The sequence below is a fragment of the Apis mellifera genome, linkage group LG11 (assembly GCF_003254395.2).
Source record: "Apis mellifera strain DH4 linkage group LG11, Amel_HAv3.1, whole genome shotgun sequence".
NCBI classification, from domain to species: domain Eukaryota; kingdom Metazoa; phylum Arthropoda; class Insecta; order Hymenoptera; family Apidae; genus Apis; species Apis mellifera.
In genome coordinates, this window is record NC_037648.1 from 973,006 (window position 1) to 988,012 (window position 15,007).

The 15,007-nt window shown below is 27.5% G+C and overlaps 1 protein-coding gene and 1 long non-coding RNA gene across 22 annotated transcripts in view; one reads left to right on the top strand and one right to left on the bottom strand.

The window, feature by feature from the left end:
* The window catches only part of LOC100578739 (RYamide receptor), a 108,429-nt gene that overhangs the window by 14,757 nt on the left and 78,665 nt on the right, over positions 1 to 15,007 (top strand). The window lies entirely within an intron of this gene.
* Positions 9,910 to 15,007, bottom strand: part of LOC102656011 — a 28,949-nt gene continuing 23,851 nt past the window's right edge. For 10 of the 13 annotated variants that reach the window (XR_003305706.1, XR_003305709.1, XR_003305713.1 and 7 more), the window contains 7 exons: positions 14,038 to 14,359; positions 13,232 to 13,402; positions 12,704 to 13,150; positions 12,150 to 12,285; positions 11,840 to 12,059; positions 10,195 to 10,622; positions 9,910 to 9,938 (listed from right to left, as the gene is read on the bottom strand). This is a non-coding gene — a long non-coding RNA (uncharacterized LOC102656011). The remainder of the gene's footprint in view (positions 9,939 to 10,194; positions 10,623 to 11,839; positions 12,060 to 12,149; positions 12,286 to 12,703; positions 13,151 to 13,231; positions 13,403 to 14,037; positions 14,360 to 15,007) is intronic. The other 3 variants (XR_003305716.1, XR_003305717.1, XR_003305715.1) reach the window with 2 other exon arrangements.

Here is a 15,007-nt window from a genome sequence, read left to right on the forward strand (position 1 = left end):
CATCTCTTCAAATTTTATATCGATCGATTATCCAAGTCTTTCGGAACTTCATTCAAATTGACTGAGTTTCAAAGAAGTTCTTTTTTATTTCTACAATTACGTCGAACAGAGTCTAAGTCGAGTCGAAAGAGCGGAAAAAGCACTTAGGCGGAACTAATACGATCGGCTTTGAGCTAGAATTTTCTAGGGATTTCTAGTAACGTTACGATCTTCGAGCAAGAGACAACCGTTGTTAGGCACAGTGCCTCTTCCTATTCGTCGTTCTTCACCTGCTGGTCAACGACATGGAAACTTTCTTCGTGACAATTTGACGTATTCACCGGGGCTACTCGGCTTTTGTTGCCTTTTTAAGCGTGCAACACGAGACTCGCTAGTTGCTGCGACTTCGCCGCGCTCGGCACGAACAACTCCAGACTTTCTTTGAAGCTACCCGGCCGAGTTGCTCTCAAGTGGAAATCCATTGTTTCTTTTTTGCTACGTGCTCTAGTTTTTCGATTTAAGAGAGCTGTCAGTGCTTCTCTTTTTTTTTTCTTCCCTTCTTTTTTTTTTTTTTTTTTAAAAAGGGATAACTTTGATTGACGATTGTTCGAGCTCGAGGAATGTGCATTGCAATGGTTGTGTTTATTTCTTGTATATTTTAATATTTGTCGCTTCTTAACTACTAGATATTTGAAATATTTTAAAGATATATAGACATATATATATACAAAAATATATAAATATACATATAGATTATGTAGAGCTAAAAAAAAAAAAAGAAAATAATTTCAGAATTCTTTGTCAATATTTATTTAATTCTTATTAATCTTCGTGTACATATTTTATTTTACAAATTTAGAAAGAAAATAATTCAAGAGAATAAAAAAAATACAAACATTGTAATAATTATTACAAATGATTAATTTGTTAATTAATTTCTTGTAGTATTTGCAATATATATTGTTAATATTTTGAAAATTGATGATAAAATTGAAGATATATTGCATTTTCACTTACATGTATTTATATCATGTAATAATTATTGAAATTCCTTTTATGTTGAATAAAAGTATATAATTTTTTTGCATAATTTATTTTTACTTCTATTTAAATGTATAATTTTGTGTTACAAATATTTAAATGCAGAAATTTAAAACTCAATTTGCATCAAAATAAATAAAAGCATTGGATAATTGTTTAAATAAAGAAGTTTATATTAAAATAAATGGAACTGTGATGATAAACGACTGAAATGAATGTTCAAGTATATAAATTGACGAGTCAGATAAAAAAGGTGATTATTTCGCCATTTAATAAAGCAGGAGCGAGAAAGTTGAATGACACAAGAGGTGTGTGTGAAAATGACTGTGCAAAATTTAAAAGAGAAATTCGAAACCAAATGAAAGAAAAGGTAAAGAGATAAAAGAAGAGGTTCAAATTTAATGCTAAAACATGATCAAATACATGAGGCAGAAATAAACTGCATCCATACAAACGACAACCATCACGACAAGGTAGATTTTTATTTTCTTTCCAATTGTAAATCTTCAAATCTTTGAATAGAGATATTTCTTTTTTCATCTATTGTGAAATCATTATTTTTAATTCTCAAGAAAAATTGGTAAATCAAATAATATACTACAAATAATAAATTAATTGGAAATTATTTTTTTATAATTTCGTTTCTATGAAATCAATTTCTAAATATTTCTCCTGAAAACAATTATACAATATTATTTGAAAGATGAAATGCAATTTCTTCAATTTCTAAGCGTATCAAGTATTTATAATCCATTTGTAAATCCCAATAAAAATAAAATGAAAAATAAAAGAAATAAAAATTTAAAATTACATTACATTAAAATTCTATGTAATTACACCTATTTAAATATTAAGAATATTTTACATATCTCCAATTTCTATCATTTCTAATCCTATTTCTTTAACTGAAAAATATATCATAAAGTTTTACATTTATTTAACATTATCTACTCTACTTCTCTAACTCGTGTCTAATAAATCATTCAATCCTCTTTTAAATTAAAAAAAAATTTGCCTCGATTAATCGATCTACATTAATTGGTAACGCCTAACTTGCAGTTAATTATAATGTTCAAGATGCAAAAGAGATGCCGAGGTAGTTCGAGTGGTCTGCTCGTTAAAGACAGAAGGTCGCAGATTGGCTTATCGTTTCCAATCGATCGAGATTTACGTTACGTGATGTTCCATATCAAGCCAACAATCGTTCCAAGCCCGTTTGAGATGCAAATCGTGATCAGCGACGTGCTTCTTCTACCACCCCATTCGATACGCCTCCTCACCACTTACACGCGTATAATGATGCTGAAAATTGATTAATCACTCGGTTATCGTTATTATTACGTTATCGAGATTACGAATTAGGCTAGCTGAATTTGCAAGATATTTTTATCGTAATTTTCTTGTAATAATGTTTCATTCACATCAGAACTAGTAAATTAAGTCAAATTTTTTGGTTAAAATTTTTCTTGCAATTGTTAAAAAATGCACAAATAGTTTTGGCAGGATTAATATTATTTTTTATTCGTAATTACGTATACTTAATTATTTTTATCATAGTATTTTGATTTTAGTCATTCACAATACGTATATAATTATTAGTTCTGATGTTAAAGAATTTTTTCTACTGTTTCTAATACATATAAAATAAGTGAATGTTACATACCATTGATGTGATTTAAAATAATAATTGTAGAAATATGATATATAACATATTCATGAAAAAAATATATTCTTCAAAAATAGAAGGTTAATTTTAGTTTTAGAATTTTAATTTTCTGTAATTCTCTTCTTGTAATTAATTTTGTATTTGTTTTTTTGAAACTTTGATATCATCTTCTTAAATTGTCCAGAATATGTTTTGATAACGATGACGCAATCCTGGAGGACGAGATTTATCTACAAGTATCAAGTATGTAATTATTTAAAAAATTTTTTAATATATTAGATCGATTTTAAATTTTCTCTTGAATTCAACGTTGCTGAGATCTTGCACATTCGAAGTATTTGAAATGAAATAATTGCATTTATTAATAGTATATAAAATGAAATAAATTATTTCACTTATATAACTAATTTATTTAATCGTTTATTAAATACGATTTTCGTTGAATGTAATTACATTATATTATATTGTAAAATTTTTATTTTAGTATTAACTGAAGAAATAAAAGTAGATTCAAGAAGAATTTTTATTTTAATGTTGTCGATGAAAAAAGATTAAGATTTTAATCGGATTATCAGATCAAAATTAGAATCAAAATTAGATCTTGCATGTAAGAAACGATGTATTTATTAATTAAATTATGTAATAATAAGTAAGCGTGATTCATCGTATTATATTTATTTTGGAAAGTCACTTATAATATTACAAAAAAATAATTATGTATCAAGTAATTTATATAATCAAAAGTATTATGAAATTATATAGAATGTTCCAGTTTCTTAAATGTCAAATGTATACAAATGTATTTTATAAAGTAAGAATAAGAGAAAAATTTAATATAATAAGATTTTATTATTTTCCTGATCACTTCTTAAAAATAAAAATATCTGAAAAAAAATGTTGATAATAATAATGAATAGATTGCATATAATTATGCAAATCCAAAATAAAAAATCCAAATAAAATTAAATAAAAATTTATTTTTTTTTTATTTTTGTATTTTATAGATTCCTTTATATTTAAATTTTTCATAAATGTATAAATATCTGAATACCAATAATAATATATTAATATTAAATTTAAACTTGAAATTATCGTAAATGACCTTAAATCAATTATTTTACATCAAAGAATTATCCTTCAACTTTTTTTTTTGGATATTCGTAGTCGAACATTCTATATTCAACAATGTTTTCAAACTAACCTCAACATTCACGTTCCAATCACGTACGGCCATATTGAATAGCATTTCTGCTCGTGCACCGACTGTTAGTGTGAATCGAATGAATTTTCTTCCTATATGCACCAAATCGCATACAACACATTTGAATCGGATAGACAATGGTATTTTCTCATTTGCAACTATTTAACCAATGGAACCGAATTTAATTACTATCACGATAGCTGCTAGTTCCATTTTAGTCGGTTGATTCGAACCACAATTTGCGGTTCATCTTTTTCGTCTTAACATGGCTGATGCATTTATTCATTAATCTCGAAAATTCTGTATATAATGAAGAGTTGCTTTCCGATCCAATTTCGAATTTAGAGTGGTGTTACTCGTTTAATGATATTTGTCACATGATTCGAATGATGAGCATGATGGTTTGCGCGTACAACTTTATTTGTAATCCCTTCCAATAATTTAACATAAAATTATTTTTCTATTTAAATAGAAACTGTGTTGCACATTTTTAACGATTATAAAATATTATAAAAAATCTGAAATTGTATTGATTTGATATCTTCGATCATGAATTCGATTTTAGAAGCAATCAACGAATTCAGATCCTGAAAAGAATTAAAATGTCTTCTAACGTACACGCTTTTAGAAATTTATGATATACTACTTTAAACTCCAATAGTTAGAATGGCTATGGAGGGATTGTATATTAAGCCAGACCAACATGTATGCAGAGGCGATTCGATTAACTTAATTACAGGAATCACGAAATCTGTTAGTCGAGTCGAGACTCGGGTCTATTCATGGCAGCTCGAGCAAGTGGGACCTTTGGACATGGTCGATGGAACACGTGGTGTAAAATTCGTTGGCTTTCCAATGGCGAGATTTGGAGGAGAGTGCAGGACCAACGGAAGCTGCCGGTGGTTACCCAGCAAAGCCTCCAATCGATACAGCTTCCCTTTACGTTCTACTCCCCTTCGTTTGGGTATGGTGGTGGTGCTGCTGTCGGGATACCTGTTAGATATGCTATGATGTGTGTGCGTGTGTGTGTACATTCGATGATTGCTCCTCTTTCGTTTGGTCTTCTTATATCCGAGTATTAATTTCTTGGGTATGAATTCTCTAGCTTCAATTTTGCGCTCTAAGCGAAATTGGTTGTTGAATCAACCGTGCAAGATTGGTCTTCCTATGTTAAGGCCATAAATTTTGGGATCTTCTTGGCTTTCCCTATGTTTGCCTATATTTGGGTCCTAAATTTTAGACTTCTCTGGCTTCTTTCTTGCGGCTTATCTTATCTTACGTGCACTGGTAGCTGAATCAACCGTTCAAAGGTTAACTTTCCTATTTTAGCTATATAATTTTAGATTTTAAGATATGGTTCTTTAAAATTTTTCATATATCTTAGTCTGAGAAATTAATCGTTGTTTAAAATAATATAAAGTTTAGCCTTCCCATGTTTAAAACCTCTAATTTAAATTTTTTTTATATTGTAGTCTTTCTATATGCGTTCTAAGAAAAGCTGATTATTAAATCGTGCAAAAATTGGTTCTTTATCTTTGCGTTATAAATCTCAGAAAATAGATCCTTTAACTTTTTTCTTGCACCTTCTTTTTGTTCTTCTTCATTTCATGTACGCTTTAAGGAAAATTGAGAGAATTGGATAAGGCGTTTGTTCTTTCTATGCTTAGGTTTTAAATTTTAAGATTCATGAGCTTATTTTCTAGCTTTTTAAAATTAAGAATTATTATTATCTGGATTATTATTACCTGATATTACACATATTGGCTAATTGCAAATATATCTTTGAAATATTATCCACATGATATTAACTTAGGATAAAATAATACAGATTCGCAAATCTCATGACATTTGATTTTTAACATTTAAAACCAACATTTTATGTGGCTGATTGTTCTGAATCCCTCGTGTATTACAAATCTATCCAATATTGCAGTTCTATCGCGTGTATTCGTTCTTTCCCAGCATCAGTTATATCGGCTATGCAACCAGCCAGCCGCATTCAGCGGAATTTCCACTCGAACCGTGCAAAAGCGTAATATAAAAAATTCAATGGTATATGTTCTTATACATATATTCAGTTATAGATATAAAAATTTAAAGGGCGATGTTTTAATTCGAGATAAGACAAAAATCAAAAATTAAAAAAAATTACCTGAAATATTTCCTCCCTTTCAAGGATATTTTCATCTATTTTCAATCGTTGATAACCAAAGTCCTGATTTTTTTATTTTTATTCTTGATGGCCATTTTATTTTGGCTTTTTTTTTTTTACAAATACCTCTACTATAGCCAAACTCCCTGTACATGTGTATATATTTCAATTCCGCTCCATCACGTTCGATTCCTGTGATCTCAACATGACAAGGACCGATCGCATTTCACGCTTGTTCCCCCGAACAGAATATTTCCGGAATAAATAAATGCACGCTGGCCTGCTTGTTAATTACTTTTCGAAAGGCAAAGCATACTGCAACACAGTTTTTCAATGGTGAATCAATCGCGCGGAATGAATTGCATTTGACGCAACAATCCAACGAAAGATATGGCTTTACAAAGGCGCGGACGCATATTTAACGGGCAAATGACGAAATATCGATGCATCAGCGAAAATCGATAGATAGGGAATCCATTCGATTATCGATGCATACTACAATATTGGTAATCGTGGCGCAATAACGGTCCTCTAGATCTAATTTTCTCCTTAATCGATCCGGAGTAGCGTTGCGTGGATGGATATTTTGAAAGTCTGGGAATTTGCAACGAGATGAACTTTGTTTTGTGAATATTCGATGGAAGTTTTTTATTCAATATTTATCTGAAACATTTTTTTTGTTATCAAAAACAAATTAAATTCTCAATAAATGACAAAGTTACTTGGACTTACTTTGTAAATTCTTGAAATATTCTTATTAGGAGAATGTTGAAAGAATATTTAATGTTGCAACAAAAGCAATTCTCAAAGAGAAGGTAAGTATGCAAAAGGTAAGTATCCGTAGGATTAAGAAAACTGAAAAAAAAAAAAGAAAAAGACAAATGTTTTTAAAAAATGGCAGCTGCAATAGGTAAGTATTATGAAAGGTAAGTATTTTATGAAAGGTAAGTATAATAAAATTTGAACAAAAATTTTTGCTTCTTTTAATAAAATTTCATATACCACTTCTTTACATGTTATGTTTTCCTGATACAAAATCACAAAATTCTAACTGTATATTAAAAAATTTTAAGAATTTCGCGTGCCATCTCTTCTCAAGTTATATTCTTCTAATACAAAATTGAAATTTTTATCAGAAAAAATTTTTGTTCAAATATATGTAAAATATATAATAAAAGAATTAAAAAAATTTTTTTATTGTTTGAAAAAAACTCCTTTCTGGTCCATTTAAGACAATTCATTATCAGATACTTCTAAATATTATTGGTACATTTTGTACATCACATTTTCGAAATGAAATACATTTTTCTTGCTGTTTTTATTTTTATTTTTCCCCTTTCATTTCCTAAAAACATACAATTCGCTATAATAAGAATATTTTAAAAAGTATAGAAATATGCATAATTTTTAACAAACCTCGAGAAACGTTAGATTTATTTATAAACGACCAATTTCGTTTGAAAATCGCTAAAAATAAAATATATGATAAAATAATAATATTAACAGACAATTATATTTTTATATTTTATTTTTATGCTTTAGCTCTGTATAATTTATGCCACATCACAACAAATAATACTTATAAAATATTTATTGTCAGAATGGAAGATAAAGAAGAATATTTTCTTTTTATAGATCCTAATTATTTATCTTTATTCTCATATTTCTCATTTTTCAATTAAATCAATTTAAAAATTAAAATTATATTAAGAACATCATAAAAATCTGAAAACATTTGAAATCCAGAACAATTTTTGTAATTTTTAGCTATATTTTCTTTACAATTTTTGTATTAAAAATGATCGATATAAATTAATTCCAATTTTATTGTTTTAATTTTTAACATATTGATAACAATATATTTTTTCAATATAAAACTTGTTTTTTAAGTAAAAATAAATGAATAACTATAAGAATATACGATTTATTTATAATAAAAAAAAACTAACCTAAAACACAATGTATTATTTATATTAATGAAATATTTACTTACATATGTGTAGCATATATATTCTTCAAATACAATTTCTTCAGAAAAATATTTTTTCTTTATTACTCTCCTTTATATTATTAAATATTCTTATTTAAATAAATAATTTATAAATTATACTCTATTTATTAAGCTCTTTCCTTTGATTCTGTAAATTTTGAATAGAATCCATTTTGTCGATAAGTTAAACGAAGATTTAAACATTTTTTAGGATCAACGCCATCTCGCGTTTGGATCACCGAAGCTTCGACTTGTTATTAGCATAGCAGAATGTGCAAGGAGGTATGCGAATTGGCGTGACGTCACAGACAAGGAACGCAATATTGTGGGAGAAAGACAGAGAGAATTTTCCACCATTACAATAACGCCACATGGAAAATTCATTAATTTCTTGCTTTCTACGAAAAATTTCGATATTTTTAAGCTTGCATCTTGAAGCTAGAACCTCAGACAAGTTTCTCATAACAATTTTAATGCAAAATTCTTTTTAAATAATTATTTATTAACGATTAACTCGTCATAGTTTCTGTTGCATCGAAGACGCCATATTGAAAATTCATTAATTACTCGTTTTCTACTAAAAATTTTGACACTTTTAAGCTTGTTTCTTGAAACTAGAACTTCAAGCAAGCTTCCCATAACAATTTTACTATAAAACTTGTTTCAATTAATTTATTAACGATTATTGTACAGAATATTTCACTTGCGAACCTTCGTTCGATAATCGAGTAATAAACAATTAATTTATTTATTTAAATAATAATAAAATTATGCATAAAATTTATATGTGAAAGTTGTCTGAAGTTCTAGCTTCAAGATGCAAGCTTAAAAGTATCGAAATTTTTGGTAGAAAACAAGAAATTAATGAATTTTCCATGTGGCGTCATTGTAATGGTGAAAAATTCTCTCTGTCTTTCTCCCACAATATTGCGTTCCTTGTCTGTGACGTCACGCCAATTCGCATACCTCCTTGCATATTCTGCTATGCTAATAACAAGTCGAAGCTTCGGTGATCCAAACGCGAGATGGCGTTGATCCTTGACAATTTTATTTCTGTTTAACCAACAGTAAAAGTTTATTCCGTTTACAGTTGCAGAATTGATACGAAGAACGATCTTTGTTAATTGTTATTCTTTTACAAAAAAAACAAAAATATTTAAAAATTAACAAATTTTTTTAATAAATTCAATAATTCATTTTCCTGAGCGAAATAGTCGTTATACATTGTATTTAAATCATAAAATTCTGATATATCTTGATTGAAACAAGAATCGTTTTTATTATGAATCCTTCATCTTATAGGATAGGAAATAAATATATTAATAATAAAAACAAAAAATAATCTGTTTGTATTCACAAGTAAGAAACTTGTCTTGAAAAAATTAAAACAAAATTAAAATAAAATTTCTTGAAAAAAGGGAAAGAAAAATGAAAAATACATAAATATTAAAAAAATATATAAACTATATTGTTTCATACCATATAGAAATACAAATATACAATATGCAAAAATATATAAAATCTATTACAATAGAAAATATTTTCCAATAGTCTAATATAAAATTAATATTATACAACAATAAAATTAATACTATAAGTATAGTTAACATTTTAATTATTTCTCAAATCAACACTGTCAATCTAAAGATTTAAAACATATAACAAAAATATAACATTTATAACAAGAATATAACAAAAAAATATAATATTTAAAATCTATTATTGCTTTATTTTTCTTTGAATTTCTTCAATTTTCTATTCTCTTTTTTTTCTTTTTTTCCTCCATTCTTCTTCTTAATCTTTGTCTATCTTTTCCTCTTCTCTTCATGTCTATTTCTTATTTTTATGATCCTTTCATATCTTTTATCCTTCCTATTTTCTTCCTTAAAATTTACTCTGCTTTGCTGCCCTTCACATAAAATTATATATAAATTATTTATGAAAGCATAAAAAAATATATAAAATATGCGACATGTAAGAAATATATTATATATCTCAAAATATTATAAAAATAAAAAATGATTAAAAATTTAATCATAAAAAAGCAATGTTTCTTTAAGAAATTCTATCAAAAATTAATTCTAGGCCAATCTTTATCAATCTATAAATAACATGATAAAACAGAATATTCTTTAATTTATTATAAATACAGAAAAATAGTGTACCTGCACAATGGTTCAAGCGGCGCGATGAAAAATTTCAATTTTCGCCAAACTATCTCCAATATACAACGGATCATCCTGGCAGCCGTTCTATTTTTCAAGGGATTTTTCACTTTCGAGGGCTTCCGTTGATCGCCATGTTTCAGGATGCACGGGACGTATAGCTTCCGTGCCTGTGTTATAAATTGATTGACGCGTCTGTCAAATGCAGTGACAATGGGTATAACGTGATCAGCAGTGTGTCGATCGACGTGAATAATTGTGATGCTATTACACATCGAATGATCATTTTGATTCAACTGTTAATTAACGATGCCTGTGGCCAACACTCATATATCTTGCATAATGCGTGATGTATGGATTCTCATTAATGAACACATTGCATTAAGTTGCTCCAAGTGAATCGTCGTTTTCTTTCTTACTTCAATTATCTGTAACAATACCAAGTTTATTGTATTTCTTTTTTTAACTACATTACATTAAATTTAACTTTCTTACATGAAACTAATAATACATTTAAACAATAGTATTTAATAATAAAAATGATAAATTTTTTTTTGAATTATTTTATACATTCAGTGAAATTAAAAAAATTCTTTAAAAATTATTAACTTGGTAATATATTCAAAAGAAAATAAAATGCAGAAAATGGTTAATGATAAGTTATAAGCAGATAAACGTGTCAATTATGTCAGAATTATTTTAATCATAAATAATATCAAAGAATTTAAAAAAAATTACTTTTAAAAATAGTACAAAATATTGATTCAAGATTTTTTTCGCAATCTCTAATTTGAACTTTGAACCATAAACTTAATTTAGATCATCTTTGGTTAATGATAATTATATTGATTGATTAAATGCATGTCTATAAAAAATTGAACATACAATATATTATTCTCATTTAGAAAATAGAACTAATTTTATCAGATTATTTTCAATTAATCGTTGTCATAATTAATTTTAGTAATAATTAATCACGATTAATTTTAACATAATTACATTTATCTTTTGATCTTAATTTTTTACTTTTTAAAAGTTTTTTCAGTAAAGAGATTAAAAGATTGTATACAAAGTATAATTTGGCCTTCTATAACTTCATACTTTTGTATGATAATTCTGATTTATAAATAAAAATATAAATGTCTAAAATTTTCATCTTTTCTACTAATATTATTTATTTTAATTTTTCCTTAATATTAAAATTTTACATTCTATAAAAATATTAAAATCTTTTCCTATTAGAATTTACTTTATATATTAAAAATAAAATTTCTTGTATCACAAAAATTTAAACGCTTTTTCAATCTATTCCTACAAGAAATTGCATTGCAATTTCCTTTCAAACATCTATAGAAAACACGACCAGTGTTTTCACAGTGCTTCAGTGAATTCGTTTACACGATCAAATTTATATTCTCCTCGAACGAGAGAAACTTTCATGATGTCAAAATATTCATATCCATTAAAACTGAGGAATCTTTCGCTCGCATGAAATTATCAGAGCGAATTAACTTTTTATTCAAAGATTCAACGTTCCAAACAATATTACAGCTTCACGATCAATTTTTAAAATTTGATTATTCTTTCATGCAATGAGAGCCAACTATTTGTTCAGACATCTTACACGTTTGCACTTCGATCTTACCATCGCGAAGAATTAATATCACGAATCGAGAACTCGTTTTTAATGAACTGGATGTCCTCGAAATATTTCACGTTATGGCCAAGTAATGAACGGCTTTTAAGAACTGTGACAACTCATTGAATTTTTTTAATGAATTCTTTTATCGATTGTAATTGCCCGATTTTGTTACTGAAAGTTAAATATCGTGGACACAGGATGTTTCATACAATTTGATCTAAACCTGTAGAATAAGGATAAAGGAAAATTTTATTAAAATGTAAAATTTGTAATTTTATGAGAATTTAATGTAATAATTTTAAATATAATATACCTTTAAATCTTTAAGAGATCCGACAATTTATTATATTTTTAATGGATTCTTTTTATTAATTGTAATTATCAGGATGTTGTTACTTGAAATGTTCATTTATGGATACAGAAATATTTTATATAACTTAATCAAGTTTCTGAAAATAGAAATGTGGAAGAGGATAGAGGAAAATTTTAATAAAATGTAAAATATTGTAAGATATTTTATAAAAAATGTAATATAATTTGCTTATCAATAAGCAAGGCTAATATCTGTAAATCAGTAAAAGCAACTTATTAAAATTTAATTTTATAATTTCGATTTTTGAAGTATTATAAAATATATTTATGACAAAAAGAATGATTTTTGCAATACGATTCTAATATGATGCAAATATTTCTTCAAATTAATTCTGTAAATAAAAAAAAATATATTTTATAAATAAAGTTTTATGAAAATTAAAAAACATTTTTTTAATTGCATAATGTAATAAATATATAAAACTAAAATATCAAATATACAAAGAACGAACATATATTTAAATTAGTAAAGTAAACAAAAAAAATAATACCTACATTATTCTATAAATTTATATACTTTAAAAGAAAATTTTTTTTTTTTTTAATATGAAAGTGTTCTTCTCGACTGTTTCATTTCTTTTTTCCTAGAATTCTCGTTATGCATCGAGGATCTTGATGTATATGAGACTTAATTGAACTGACACGTGGAATGCGAGCAAATACATATATCACCCGCACAAAGTGAATCTTGGATCATTTTGAAGCATTGCATTGCCATGTATGTAACATGTAATTTCAAATATGATGGAGTACTTATTAAGATGCAGTTAAATGCAAAATAGATACTCTTAAAAATGATGCTTATTTTTTGCACATTTTTCTTCTTTTTCACCATTCATATTTAAATATTTCAAATAAAAAATATACAGCCTCTCCCTTTGTGTATTTGCAGTTTTCATTCAATTTTACAATAGGTAACTTCTTTCTATCAACATCTGTACTCTAAGAAAAGAAATTTTTTCTCAATTTTTATTACTCTACTACATTCATAAAAAAAAAAAAAAAAAAAAAAGAAAAACTTACCTTCAAACTTACCTCAGGTTCCTGAAATAAATCATTGCTTCTGTAACAGTAGAAGAAACTTGGATTTATAAAAGAAACTGTTCTTGCCCGCCATTTATTGTCAAATTTCAGAACTTCTGCCTTACAGAACCCTGTCCTCTATTGTACAACATCACCTCATTGACAAATTTCCTGAAAAAGGGGCAAGAATTAGAAAAATGAACAAATGAATCCTAAAAAATCCTTAAAATAAAATTCAGAAACGTATTTAATATATTTTCAATAAGAATAAAAAATAAAAATCTTCCTTTTATAACCATTTTTAAAATTCCCAAAAAAATTCCTCTCCCCAAAAAATGAAATCCTTTTACAATCCCTAATAATAATAATAATAATAAATCAAAAGACCAAACAACCAAACAAACAAACAAACTCATGTATCTCGAAACTATATCTTTCCCCGAGAATCCCTCTCTCTCTCTTTCTCTCTCTCTCTCTCCTTTCATCCCTTTTCGAATTACAAATGCATCGAGGCAAGGTTCAAGGGAATCGAGCTTCATTTCCGCGTCACGCATCAAAGTGCAGAGAAATTCACACTTTGCCGAGCCGTCCTTACGAGTCGAGAGAAAGAGAAAGAGACAGAGATAGAGACAGAGACTGAGAGAGAGAGAGAGAAGCGAGAGCGGGAGTCGACGGCCCAGCATACACAGTGTGCCGCGATATCCTCGTTAAATCTTATCCCGAGAGACGGTGGACCCGCGGCGGTGCTCGTTATCAAAGGGATCCCCCTATGTTTTAACAATATACTTGCGAGACGGTGTACATACTTTGCCGTGAACAGGTCTGGCTTCCGCGTGAACAGTTGTGCGCACTTCCGCGTCTGGCCTAGGGTGGTGGCTCTGATATTTTCTCGCGCTTCTTCGCGACATAACCTCGAAGCAACGAGGAAAATTGTCATTAAAGATGGAGGGGATTTAACGAGCGAAAGGCTTTGTTACGTTGTTATACAGTTCGGGAAAAATAGTTTTTCCCGAATTATTTTCTTTCTTCCATATTTTTCGTCTTCTTTTAAAGATTTCTTTTTTTTTTTTTTTTGGTTAGGATTCTTCGTGATATTGGAGTTACTTGGAGTATCCTCTTTTTCAATCTCTATAAAATAAAATTAAATAAAATTAGCTCGATATTTTCTATTTTTTATAATATTTCTCAATCAACTCCACGATTTTCGTAAGATGTATAATAAAATAAGCGATTATGGAGGATTTTGAAAATCGTCAAATAAAAATAACAGATAATCTCTAATTTTAAATTATAATTCGAAGAAAAAGCTCCAGCCGGATCGAGCAAGTATTATAAATTCATGAACAAAATGGAGAATTTATTTCTTCTATAAGTATAAAATCTCAATTTTGTATTTATATTAATTCTAGTTTAGTTAAAAAAAAAAAGATGAAAAGTTATATTTCGCGAGGTAAAAATACATTTGATCGCACGGCAAGTTAATTACATGCTAGACTTTTCTTTCTTTTTTTTTTTTTTCGAAAAATGTACCCTCTCCAATTACTACAAAAACTTGACTTGAACAGGAGAGAAACTAGAACCCCATACTCTTGGTAATTACAAGATAGGGAATGCATGCCGTGTAATATTTTATAGATCGAGTTAGAATGATTAAATTACAGAGAGGCACGATAAAATAAATATATTTCGATAAATACGATGACATTAATTTCACGATAGATATTATAATTTTCTCGCGTATATTATAAAAAAAAATATATATATATATTTATGTAT